Source organism: Salmo trutta, chromosome 13, assembly GCF_901001165.1.
Source record: "Salmo trutta chromosome 13, fSalTru1.1, whole genome shotgun sequence".
Lineage (NCBI taxonomy): Eukaryota > Metazoa > Chordata > Actinopteri > Salmoniformes > Salmonidae > Salmo > Salmo trutta.
Genome location: NC_042969.1, coordinates 88,462,309 through 88,474,627, shown reverse-complemented (window position 1 = coordinate 88,474,627; position 12,319 = coordinate 88,462,309).

Here is a 12,319-nt window from a genome sequence, read left to right as displayed (position 1 = left end):
TTTCTAATCCTTCTCTCTCTCTCTCTCCACCTTTACGGCGTTTCTGTGTATCAGGATGGACTTGAGTTGCAGCAGCCATTTTCCGCTGGCAGAAGCGGTAGCATCCTCCCTCCCTCTTTCTCTAAATAACTCCCTCTCCCTCCCTCCCTCTTTCTCTAAATCACTCCCTCTCTCTCCCTCCCTCCCTCTTTCTCTAAATAACTCCCTCTCCCTCCCTCCCTCTTTCTCTAAATAACTCCCTCTCCCTCCCTCCCTCTCTCTAAATCACTCCCTCTCCCTCCCTCCCTCTTTCTCTAAATAACTCCCTCTCCCTCCCTCCCTCTTTCTCTAAATCACTCCCTCTCCCTCCCTCCCTCTTTCTCTAAATCACTCCCTCTCCCTCCCTCCCTCTTCCTCTAAATCACTCCCTCTCCCTCCCTCCCTCGTTCTCTAAATCACTTCCTCTCCTTCCCTCACCCGTTTTCTAAATCACTCCCTCTCCCTCCCTCCCTCTTTCTCTAAATCACTCCCTCTCCCTCCCTCCCTCTTTCTCCAAATCACTCCCTCTCCCTCCCTCACCTGTTCTCTAAATCATTCCCACCCTCACCCGTTCTCTAAATCACTCCCTCTCCTTCCCTCACCCGTTCTCTAAATCACTCCCTCTCCCTCCCTCACCCGTTCTCTAAATCACTCCCTCTCCCTCCCTCACCCGTTCTCTAAATCACTCCCTCTCCTTCCCTCACCCGTTCTCTAAATCACTCCCTCTCCCTCCCTCCCTCTTTCTCCAAATCACTCCCTCTCCCTCCCTCCCTCTTTCTCTAAATCACTCCCTCTCCCTCCCTCCCTCTTTCTCTAAATCACTCCCTCTCCCTCCCTCCCTCTTTCTCTAAATCACTCCCTCTCCCTCCCTCCCTCGTTCTCTAAATCACTTCCTCTCCTTCCCTCACCCGTTTTCTAAATCACTCCCTCTCCCTCCCTCCCTCTTTCTCTAAATCACTCCCTCTCCCTCCCTCCCTCTTTCTCCAAATCACTCCCTCTCCCTCCCTCACCTGTTCTCTAAATCATTCCCACCCTCACCCGTTCTCTAAATCACTCCCTCTCCTTCCCTCACCCGTTCTCTAAATCACTCCCTCTCCCTCCCTCACCCGTTCTCTAAATCACTCCCTCTCCCTCCCTCACCCGTTCTCTAAATCACTCCCTCTCCTTCCCTCACCCGTTCTCTAAATCACTCCCTCTCCCTCCCTCGTTCTCTAAATCACTCCCTCTCCCTCCCTCGTTCTCTAAATCACTCCCTCTCTTCCCTCACCCGTTCTCTAAATCACTCCCTCTCCCTCCCTCCCTCTTTCTCTAAATCACTCCCTCTCCTTCCCTCACCCGTTCTCTAAATCACTCCCTCTCCTTCCCTCACCCGTTCTCTAAATCACTCCCTCTCCCTCCCTCCCTCTTTCTCTAAATCACTCCCTCTCCTTCCCTCACCCGTTCTCTAAATCACTCCCTCCCTCTCCCTCACCCGTTCTCTAAATCACTCCCTCTCCCTCCCTCCCTCGTTTTCTAAATCACTCCCTCACCCGTTCTCTAAATCACTCCCTCTCCCTCCCTCCCTCGTTTTCTAAATCACTCCCTCTCCCTCCCTCACCCGTTCTCTAAATCACTCCCTCTCCCTCCCTCGTTCTCTAAATCACTCCCTCTCCCTCCCTCTCTAAATCCCTCCCTCTCCCTCCCTCCCTCGTTCTCTAAATCACTCCCTCTCCCTCCCTCCCTCTTTCTCTAAATCACTCCCTCTCCCATTCTCTAAATCACTCCCTCCCTATTTATTCTCTTCTCTAACACACTACCTGCCATGTGCCCTTCAAACTACTATTATGCCTGAACATCCTTCCTGCCTTGTCTCCAGACCGTAGTCGGGACGGCTCAGGGGTGGCCTTCACTTGCTCCAGGGCTAGGGCAAATTACGGATGCTTTGGGGTAAATTCCCACATTTTGGGGATCTTATCCTCTGTTCTTGAAATATTCAAGAATGTTACTTTCTGTTTACAAAAATACATTTGCTTTCTTCCCATACTTAAAATAACACAGTTCCCAAAACATAAATGGCCCGCGTCCGTGACGTGGTAGAGTTGACCCCATTAGCAGAGAATGAACCAGACCAGGAATCAGCGACTTGGGAAAAAACGTAAATACTTTACTTGAATAATGGAGAACGTAACGATACAGAAAACTTAAAAACAACAAACACTAGCACTCGAAACTGGGGGAAACATACAGGAAACTGAATTCAAGAACTAACAAAGGGAAACAGAAAACACATCTCTCTTAAAAAGGGGGAAACAATCATGAAATAATAAAGACACACCTGAGTCCAATAAAAGTCTCTAGGGTGGTCTCTACCGCCCTCTGGTGCCAGGATGAACCATGACAGCGTCTCTAGGGTGGTCTCTACCGCCCTCTGGTGCCAGGACGAACCATGACAGCGTCTCAATGCATAGAATATAAAACTGTCACAATTTGTTTTTTTTTCGTTTTTTTCTTCTCCAAAGCACAGCAACAATAAATAAATAAAAATGACGTCCCAGAACAGTTTGTATGTTACAGTTCAGTTCAAAATCTCAGTTCAAAATCAAAGATTCACCCAATCACCTAGTCTTTTAGGTGGTCTATTGTTCCTCTTAGGCCTCCATGAGGGTGTGTGACCCAAAGACAGGGTGAGTAACAGTCCATGTTTGGCCTTGTTGCATTCTGCTACATCCACTAGACTGAACTCCATCTGGTGCCGCAGACCCACTCACAAAATAACTGGTATCAGAAGGAAGCTCGGCGTCCTTCTCACTACCATTGTCACTGTTTTGTTTGTCCATGAACAGGTTGGGTAGATCCAGATCAGAGTCGTGGAGGCCTTCATCCAGATCAGGCGACAAGACTTCTGTAGGTTGCCACGCTTTGGCGTGTGTAAACACCCCAGCTGTTGTCTAGAGTCGTGCCAGCTTGAGTTTGTCATGATGAACAACCTTCGCCTTTGTTCTCGGACAGCTGTCCCATTATGAAGTATGGACCCTCATAGGATGGTAGGGACTTCCTAACTTTGTCCCGCACCCGCTTTGTTCCTTTAATTAAGTACTATACTTGTGTCACCAACGTTGTCGTGTGTCCTCGCAACATTTTTGTCATACTGCTTTTTGGCACGCTCCACAGACTCACCCTGCGCTTCCCTTGCAATCTGATGAGCAAGCTCCAAACTGTCTCGTAGCTGTGCAACATATTGTGGAGGGGTCTTGACGTGCTCGTGATCGGGTGGCAAGCCAGCCGCCAGGTCGATGGGCTCTGTTACTTCTCTTCCAAGGAGCATCGTGTTCGGAATGAACCCGGTCGAGCTGTGCACGGTTGCTCTATAGACCATCACAGCGAATGGAATCATGATGTCCCAGTCCCAATGGCAACGTTCTGTGGTGGTGGCTAAGATCTTCTGTAGAGTGGAATTAAATATTTTGACTTGGCCGTCAGGTTGCGGTCTGAAAGGGGTTGTGAAAAGTATTTTCGATTCCTAACAGTACACACATTCTTTGGAAGACTTCAGACTCGAAGTTGGAGCCTTGATCGCTGTGGAGTGTATGTGGTGCAGCATAGCGACACACCCATTCAGCTGTCAGAACTTCAGCCACTGTCACGGCGTTGATCATTGGGTAGAGGGTAGGGCTTCCACCCATTTTGCGAAATAGTCTTGAACCACCAATATGTAGCGATTGTAGTGTTCTGTCTCGTTCATGGGGCCCAATGAGATCAATGGCGATCCTCTCCATGGGTACTCCGACGCGGACAGCGCACATAGGTGTTTGGGGCTTCCCTTGGACGTCTGGCTTTAGCGGCACAGCTGGTACATGTACGACACCATAGTGTGACATCCTCTCACATTCGGTACCAGTAGTATCTTGTCTGTAGCTGGGCAAACGTGCGTTCCACGCCAATTGACCACCTACTCGGCCGTCATGCATCTGCTTCATGATGTCCATCCGGAACACACGAGGGTAGGAGTATCTGTGGGTAAAACACTGCACATTCGGTACCATAGAAGTACCGTAGAAGAATGCCGTCCTTGACATACAGTCTGGTTCCAATAGACTGGTTCCAATAGGCCTTAGTCGCTGGCCCTAAAGGCAACACATCTCCCCACAATGGGTGTTTCTATCCTTCCTCGAGCCATCTCTTGACGGGACCTATGTCAAAGTCAGTCATCTGAGCTTGACGTAATTCCTCAGAAGTCCATTCATGGAACAGTATAACTTGCGTCGGTGAGACAAATCTTTTCCACATCCGAAGTGTCATCTTCACTTATCCAGATGACCCGACTCCATGCCGAAGGCAGCTCTAGAAACTCCAGGGAGCGAAGGCTGTAGGCTGGGGTCTGTTCCTACCTCCACTGAGCGGAGCTCCATAGAAGTAGATTCCACAGCGTAATAAGCTACTGCACTTCCTGGTGCCTGAAACGGTCATTGTTCTGGGTAGGGTCCTGTATAGTGCAGGGGCAAGTCTGGCGGTAGGGCCTCCTGGACAGGATGTCAGCATTTTCGTGGTGGCGTCCTAGACGATGTATGACCTTGAAGTTATACTCCTCCAAGCTTCCCGAGCCACGTCGCCAGTTGACCTTCTGGTTTCTTTATTCTTATGAGCCACCGAAGGCTGCTGTGGTCAGTGTGCACGATGAAGGGTCTTCCGAACAGACGTAAGTGTGTAGTGAACTCCACTGCTGCAAGTAGCTCCCTCCGTGTGGTACAATAGTTTTGCTCGATGGAGGGCAGCCGTCGGCTCCTGTACACTAGTACGCGTTCCTCGCCGTCCTGCATTTGGGACAAGGCGGCTCCAATGCCGAAGGTCCTGGCGTCTGTATCAAAGATGAGGTTGCCGCTGTCGAGTGGATAGTCCAAGACGGGCGCGGTGGTGAGCAGCTTCTTTACTTCTTTGAATGCCTCCTGGCATTCTGGCGTCCACTGGAAACGAGCATACTTCTTTGTAAGCTAATGAAGGGGCTACAGTAGAAAAATCTTGGACAAATCATCGGTAGTACGAGGCCAGGCCGACCAACTGACGGACTTCTGAAACGCAGGTAGGCTGGAGCCATTCTTTGGACTTTCAGAATTTTCTGGGGATCTGTGGCGATGCTGTGTTCGGACCCAATGTGTCCAAGGTAGGTTACCTGTCGGCGGAAGAGACAGCACTTGGAGGGTTTCAATTGGCTTGGCGTAGCCGACTGAACTCTTGTACCAGGGGTTGGAGCATCTCTGTGACATCCCTTCCCAGGATGATGATGTCATCTAGATATACTAGGCAGGTCTCCCATTGCATTCCGGCTAGGACGCGGTACATTAAACGTTGAAACTTTGCTGGTGCGTTACAGAGCCCAAAAGGCATCACATACCACTCAAAGAGGCCCTACCTGCTGCAGAAAGCGGCCGCCTTACGGCCCTGGGAGTAAGCTATACCTGCCAGTAGCCTGACGCTAACTCCAAAGTGCTAAACCATTTGGCTGTCGACAGGGTATCTAGAGTGTCTTGGATACGAAGAAGTGGATTATGCATCTTTAACAGTACACTCATTTAGAGCCCTGTAGTCCACACATAGACGGTATGTCTGGTCCTTTTTGCGTTCCATAACTATCGGTGAAGCCCAGCTGCCGTGGCTTGGAGAGGCAACTCTAGTTTCAAGACTTTGCTGGATCTGCATTGAGCTGCTTTTCGAATTGCAGTTGCTGCTTCACAGGTGGCCCAGGCAACGTCTGAATGTCATGCTGCACAAGACTAGTGGGACCCAGATCAGTGGGTCCAGTAGAGAGGACGTCCCCGTAGACACTAAGGAGTTGAGCCAGCTCACAACGTTCATCTGCACTTAGCGCAGCAGAGCTCTCCGTATACAATGACTGTAAGCGAGCAGGAACCGCTGGGGAGACGAGACTAGTTGGTGGTGACATGGAAGAAATATCAGTAGGCTGAACAACGTCTGCTGCCTGGAGGAATCTGGCGATAGCGACCTTATTTACTTTCGCTGACTATGTTCCTGGGTTGTAGAGCCTGGTTATTGGGCTGTGCGTCAACCACAACCCGTGCCAACAGTAGATTATGCTTCTCAATGGAATCCTTTAGTTGGGCTCAGCACCATGTCGCCTCTGACAGGTTCACGGAAGTGTGCGTTCCCCGGCACGATGTACTCACACCGTGATTTGAGAACGGCTGTGCGTGCTATTCTCACGACATGCATCTTCGGTCTGAAGTAGGGCACCTGTTCACCAAACAGCACAATCCTCTGGCTGCCGAAATCAAGGCGTGCCCGTGACTGCTCCAGGAATGGATGACCCGAGGATAGCGTCGGTGTTCTCCGCCACGTCTGCAACAATGACGTTAACACTCACTGTGCGGGTACCAACCTGAATGGGCAGGTGAACTTCTCCAAGACGTTGACATTTACAAGGACCAATGCCCTGCAGAGACTGCACAGTCAATAGCTGGAATGGAGGTTTAACATCTGGGTGAATAGTGTCGTAACAGCGCCAAGGCAGCACATTTCTCTGTGCCACGCAAAAGAGCACATACCTCCATGTCGTACATTAGTAGGTGGATACACATTACGGGACCTGTGCCCTTGACACTGAGAACAGTAGGTGTGTTTTGGCTTTTGGTGGAATTGGGCGATTCAGGGACTGCCAGTGGCTTAGCTGGCATCCTTGATGATGGACAGCTCAGTTTCATGTGTGCAATGCCTTGGCAGTTGTGGCATCTGATTTTGTTCCAATTTGTATTTTTGCGCTCACCAGTCTTTGGTTTGTGTGGCTTGAAGCTGGACTTTGGAGGTTTCTGACTCCGCTCTACAGGTGGTGTCGTCCGACTCTCGCCTTCATCTTCGCTGTGGTCGATACATTACCGTGAGGTAGCTGCTCTGGCTCTCCGCTCTGTAGTTCGCACACCAGACTGCATTAGTTGAGTATCACTGTTAGCTGCTCGCTTGGTGGAATTGTGTACCTGTGAGCAACCTCATAGGCTTGTGTCAATGTGCGTGAACGCTTCTCCAGTAACTTCTGCCCGGCGTCTCCCATGGCATTAGTGAAGACCATACTGATGGAGTCCCGTTCTCCCTCAAAACAATCTGCGTACACAATGGACACTTTCTCATAAATTTCATCTCTCAATACATGCAGTGATTCAGTTGGTTTGCGCACTCTATGCCCCAACACAATGCCAAATGGCAGCTGCATCCCCCGATGCTGGCCCGTATGCCGAGTCCACCTCCCCCCAACTATGCGTGAGTAGTCCAAAACAGGAAGACCTAGGGTTCTTGTGGACCACAGCCCTTGCAGCGCCCACTAAACAGAATCTCAGCTGGACTGACATAGACCTTTCTGACCAGTGATTGGCTCTAGCACAGCTCTCAAAGCGATATAAGAACTCTTTCAATGAGCCCGAACCATCAAACCGACCTGGTCGTAGATCCTCTCCTTCTGTGTAGCGTATTCGTCCTCACTGTCAGATGAGATATCATAATATACAAGCCGGGGCTGCCTGCCACGTGAACTGGATCTTGGTCGCCTGGGGCGAGACTGTTCGTTTTCATATCAGTACATTTCATTACCTTCAGTGGGCAGAGCATCACGTCCGATACATCCGTGGCTGTCCTGCGACTGTGAGCGGTGGTTTTCCACAGGAGGCATGGCTGGAGTGGAGAGCAGAGCTGCTAACATCCTGTGTGGGTAATGGGAGTAAACAGCATCTACAGGGCTACTCGCTGCTTAGAGTCTGTGGTTGGCAGAGTTAAAAGGGTTTTAGTGCATGGAGTATACAACCTTTCAGTAGTTGGTTGAAACGCAATTTCCAGAGATAGCATTTTCATGTGAGCATCTATCATGCCAGCTGGCATATTTTTGGTAGTGACTTAGCTGTGATTTGATTCCACTGTCACCCACATTTCCGTTTTTCCACATGAGACTTGAATGGATTTGTTTCTCTCATTGGCCGTTGAGAAGACGTCTTTGACTCACGGCACGAGTCAACCATATTAGCTGCGGCTGGCTGCATATTAGCTACGTCTGAACTTGGCATAGAAATGGATTGCAGTTACTGTTAGCATTTGCAACATCAAATTCGTTCATCCAGTCGGCAAATGAGATTTGTGATTGCGTGTCTTCGTTCACTGTAGTTAAGCGACATGAATGGGTTTGAGGAGCACGTCGAATCCTCAGGCGAATTCTTTCTCGTAATAACAGATTTCCAATGTGTAGCCGCCATTCCCCAACTTTAGCTAGAACGTCAGCCACTACTCGGACAACGACGATTAACTTCGTTAGCCGTTAACTTGTGAAGGTCCAAATCTTTTTTAAGTTAATTTCTCTTTGATATTCCGGTAGAATGTGAATAACTCACCGATGCAGGCAGGATAAATCCCAGACGAGCCCAACAATATTACCTTCCCTGCCTCGCCTCCAGACAGTAGTTGGAACGGCTCAGTGGAGCTTTCACTTGCTAGCTCCAGGGCCAGAGCAATTTACGGATGCTCTGGGGGTAAATTCCCACCTTTTGGGATCTTATCCATTGCTAATGACGAGATAGTCTGGAGTTCCACGGAAGTATTTGACATTTATTAAACTTGTACACCATTCTGAGGTATTCTGAATTACAAAATAAAAGAATGGGCTAATGGAACAAAAATAGCGTCTCTCACAGTTTGGCTACATCTCCACCACCACAACAATTCCTTCCCTCACCCATTCTCTAAATCAATCCCTCCCTCACCCGTTCTCTAAATCCCTCCCTCTCCCTCCCTCACCCGTTCTCTAAATCACTCCCTCCCTCACCCGTTCTCTAAATCACTCCCTCCCTCACCCGTTCTCTAAATCCCTCCCTCTCCCTCCCTCACCCGTTCTCTAAATCCCTCCCTCTCCCTCCCTCACCCGTTCTCTAAATCCCTCCCTCTCCCTCCCTCACCCGTTCTCTAAATCACTCCCTCTCCCTCCCTCACCCGTTCTCTAAATCCCTCCCTCTCCCTCCCTCACCCGTTCTCTAAATCACTCCCTCCCTCACCCGTTCTCTAAATCACTCCCTCCCTCACCCGTTCTCTAAATCACTCCCTCCCTCACCCGTTCTCTAAATCCCTCCCTCTCCCTCCCTCACCCGTTCTCTAAATCCCTCCCTCTCCCTCCCTCACCCGTTCTCTAAATCACTCCCTCCCTCACCCGTTCTCTAAATCCCTCCCTCTCCCTCCCTCACCCGTTCTCTAAATCCCTCCCTCTCCCTCCCTCACCCGTTCTCTAAATCACTCCCTCCCTCTACTTCTACCATCCCTTCTCTAAATCACTCCCTCTCCCTCCCTCACCCGTTCTCTAAATCACTCCCTCCCTATTTATTCCCTTCACTAACACTACCTGCCATGTGCCCTTCAAACCCTTCGTCCCGCACCAGCCTGGTCTCAGAACAAAACGTATTATATGTTACTCAAATCTAGGCTTAGGCATATACAGTCAGGTCCATAAATATTTGGACATTGACTAAGTTATTATTATTTTAGCTGTCTACCACAGCATATTAGAGTTAAAATAATGAAATGAAATAATGAATATGAGCTGAAAGTACAGACTTTCAGCTTTAATTTGATATTTACATCCAAATCGGGTGAACGGTGTAGGAATTACAGCACTTTTTATATGTGGTCCCCCCCATTTTTAAGGGACCAAAAGTAATTGGACAATTGTCTGCTCAGCTGTTCCATGGCCAGGTGTGTTATTCCCTCATTAGTTAATTTACAGGTAAGCAGATTAAAGGTCTAGAGTTGATTTAAAGTGTGGCATTTGCATTTGGAATATGTTGCTGTTAACCCTCAATATGAAGTCCAAAGAGCTGTCACTGCCAGTGAAGCAAGACATCATTAGGCTGACAAATCAAAACAAAACCCATCAGAGATATAGCAAAAACATTAGGTGTGTCCAAATCAACTATTCTGGTACATTCTTAAAAAGAAAGAAGGCACTGGTGAGCTCAGGAACACCAAAAGGCAACGGAAGACCAACGGAAAACAACTGTGATGGATGACAGCAGAATTCTATCCTGGTGAAGAAAAACCCCTTTTCACAACTGTTGGCCAGATCAAGAACATCCTCCAGGAGGTATGCATATCTCTGTCAAAGACAATAATCGATAATAGACTTCACCAGAGTGTCACGCTCTGACCTAGGAGAGCTGTGTTTTCTCTGTTTAGCTGGGAATTCTATGTTTTGGCCGGGTATGGTTTCCAATTAGAGGCAGCTGTCTATCGTTGTCTCTAATTGGAAGCCATACTTAGGTAGCCTGTTTTTCCCTTTGTTTTCGTGGGTAGTTGCTTTCTGTTTAGTTTGTAAACCTGACGGAACTGTTGGCTGTCATTTTGTCTAGTGTTCGTTCCCATTAAAATATATAACGATGAGCACTCTACACGCTGCGCCTTGGTCTCCTCTATACGACGTCCGTAGCACAGAGTAAATACAGAGGATTTACCACGAGATGTAAACCATTGGTAAAAAAAAACAGGAAGACTAAATTGGCCAAACAATATCTAAAAATGCCTGTACCATTCTGTAACAACATCCTATGGACAGATGAGACAAAGATCAACTTGTACCAGAATGATGGGATGAGAAGAGTATGGAGAAGGGAAGGAACAGCTCATGATCCAAAGCATACCGCCTCATCTGTGAAGCATGGTGGAGGTAGTGTTATGGCATGGGAATGTATGGCTGCCAGTGAAACTGGTTCCCTTGTATTTATTGATGATGAAACTGCTCGAGTGGTTTAAGGGGAAACATTTAAATGTCTTGGTATGGCCTAGTCAAAGACCAGACCTCAAGCCAATTGAGAATATCTGGTATGACTTAAAGATTGCTGTACACCAGCAGAACCCATCCAACTTGAAGGAGCTGGAACAGTTTTGCCTTGAAGAATGGGCAGAAATCCCAGTGGCTAGATGTGCCAAGCTTATAGAGACATACCCCAAGAGACTTGCAGCTGTAATTGCTGCAAAAGGTGGCTCTACAAAGTATTGACTTTGGGGAGGGTGAATAGTTATGCACGCTCAAGTAGTTTTTTTGTCTTATTTCTTGTTTGTTTCACAAGAAAAACTATTTTGCATCTTCAAAGTGGTAGGCATGTTGTGTATATCAAATGATACAAACCACCAAAAAAAATCTATTTTAATTCCAGGTTGTAAGGCAACAAAATAGGAAAAATTACAAGGGGGTGAATACTTTCGAGAGAGAGAGAGGATTCAAAAATGAGAGCAGAGAGTGAGATTGAACGAGAGAGTGACAGAGTGAGGGTGAGAGTGCGCGCGTGTGTGTGTGTTCTGGACATCTTTAGCATTTTAGCAATCTTTGCAACTACTTAGCATGTGAGCTAACCCTAACCTTTTAACCTAACCCTAACCTTAACCCTAGCCTAGCTAACATTACCGACCTAGCTAACTTTAGCATTAGCCACCTAGCTAACTTTAGCATTAGCCACCTAGCTAACTTTAGCATTAGCCACCTAGCTAACATTAGCATTAGCCACCTAGCTAACATTAGCATTAGCCACCTAGCTAACATTCAAAACAACAAATTGGAATTCGTATTATATATCATGCCTATTGCAAATTCGTAATATATTGTATGAACTGCAATCCGTAACATGTCATACGAATTGTAATTCATAACATACTATATGTCCTACAATTTTTATTATATTGTACAACATATTACATTGTTAATATAACATCATAATACATTGAACAAAAAATATAAACGCGACATGCAACAATTTAAAAGATTTTACTGAGTTACAGTTCAATTGAAATAAATAAATTATGGCCTAATCTATGGATTTCATATGACTGGGAATACAGATATGCATCTGTTGATCACAGATACTTTACAAAAAAGGTAGGGGCGTGGATCAGAAATTTGTATCATGACACATCTCCTTCACATAGAGTTGATATGGCTGTTGATTGTGGCCTAACGGATTGTTGTCCCACTCCTCTTCAATGGCTGTGCCAAGTTGCTGGATATTGGTGTGAACTGGAACACGCTGTCATACACGTCGATCCAGAGCATCCCAAACATGCTCAATGGGAGAACTGGGACAGGTTCAGCTTCCAGGAATTGAGTACAGATCCTTGCGACATGAGGCCGTGCATTATCATGCTGAGATATGAGGTGATGCGGCGGATGAATGGCACAACAATGGGCCTCATGATCTCGTCACGGTATCTCTGTGCATTCAAATTGCCATCGATAAAATGCAATTGTGTTTGTTGTCCTTAGCTTATGCCTGCCTATACCATAACCCCACCACCACCATGG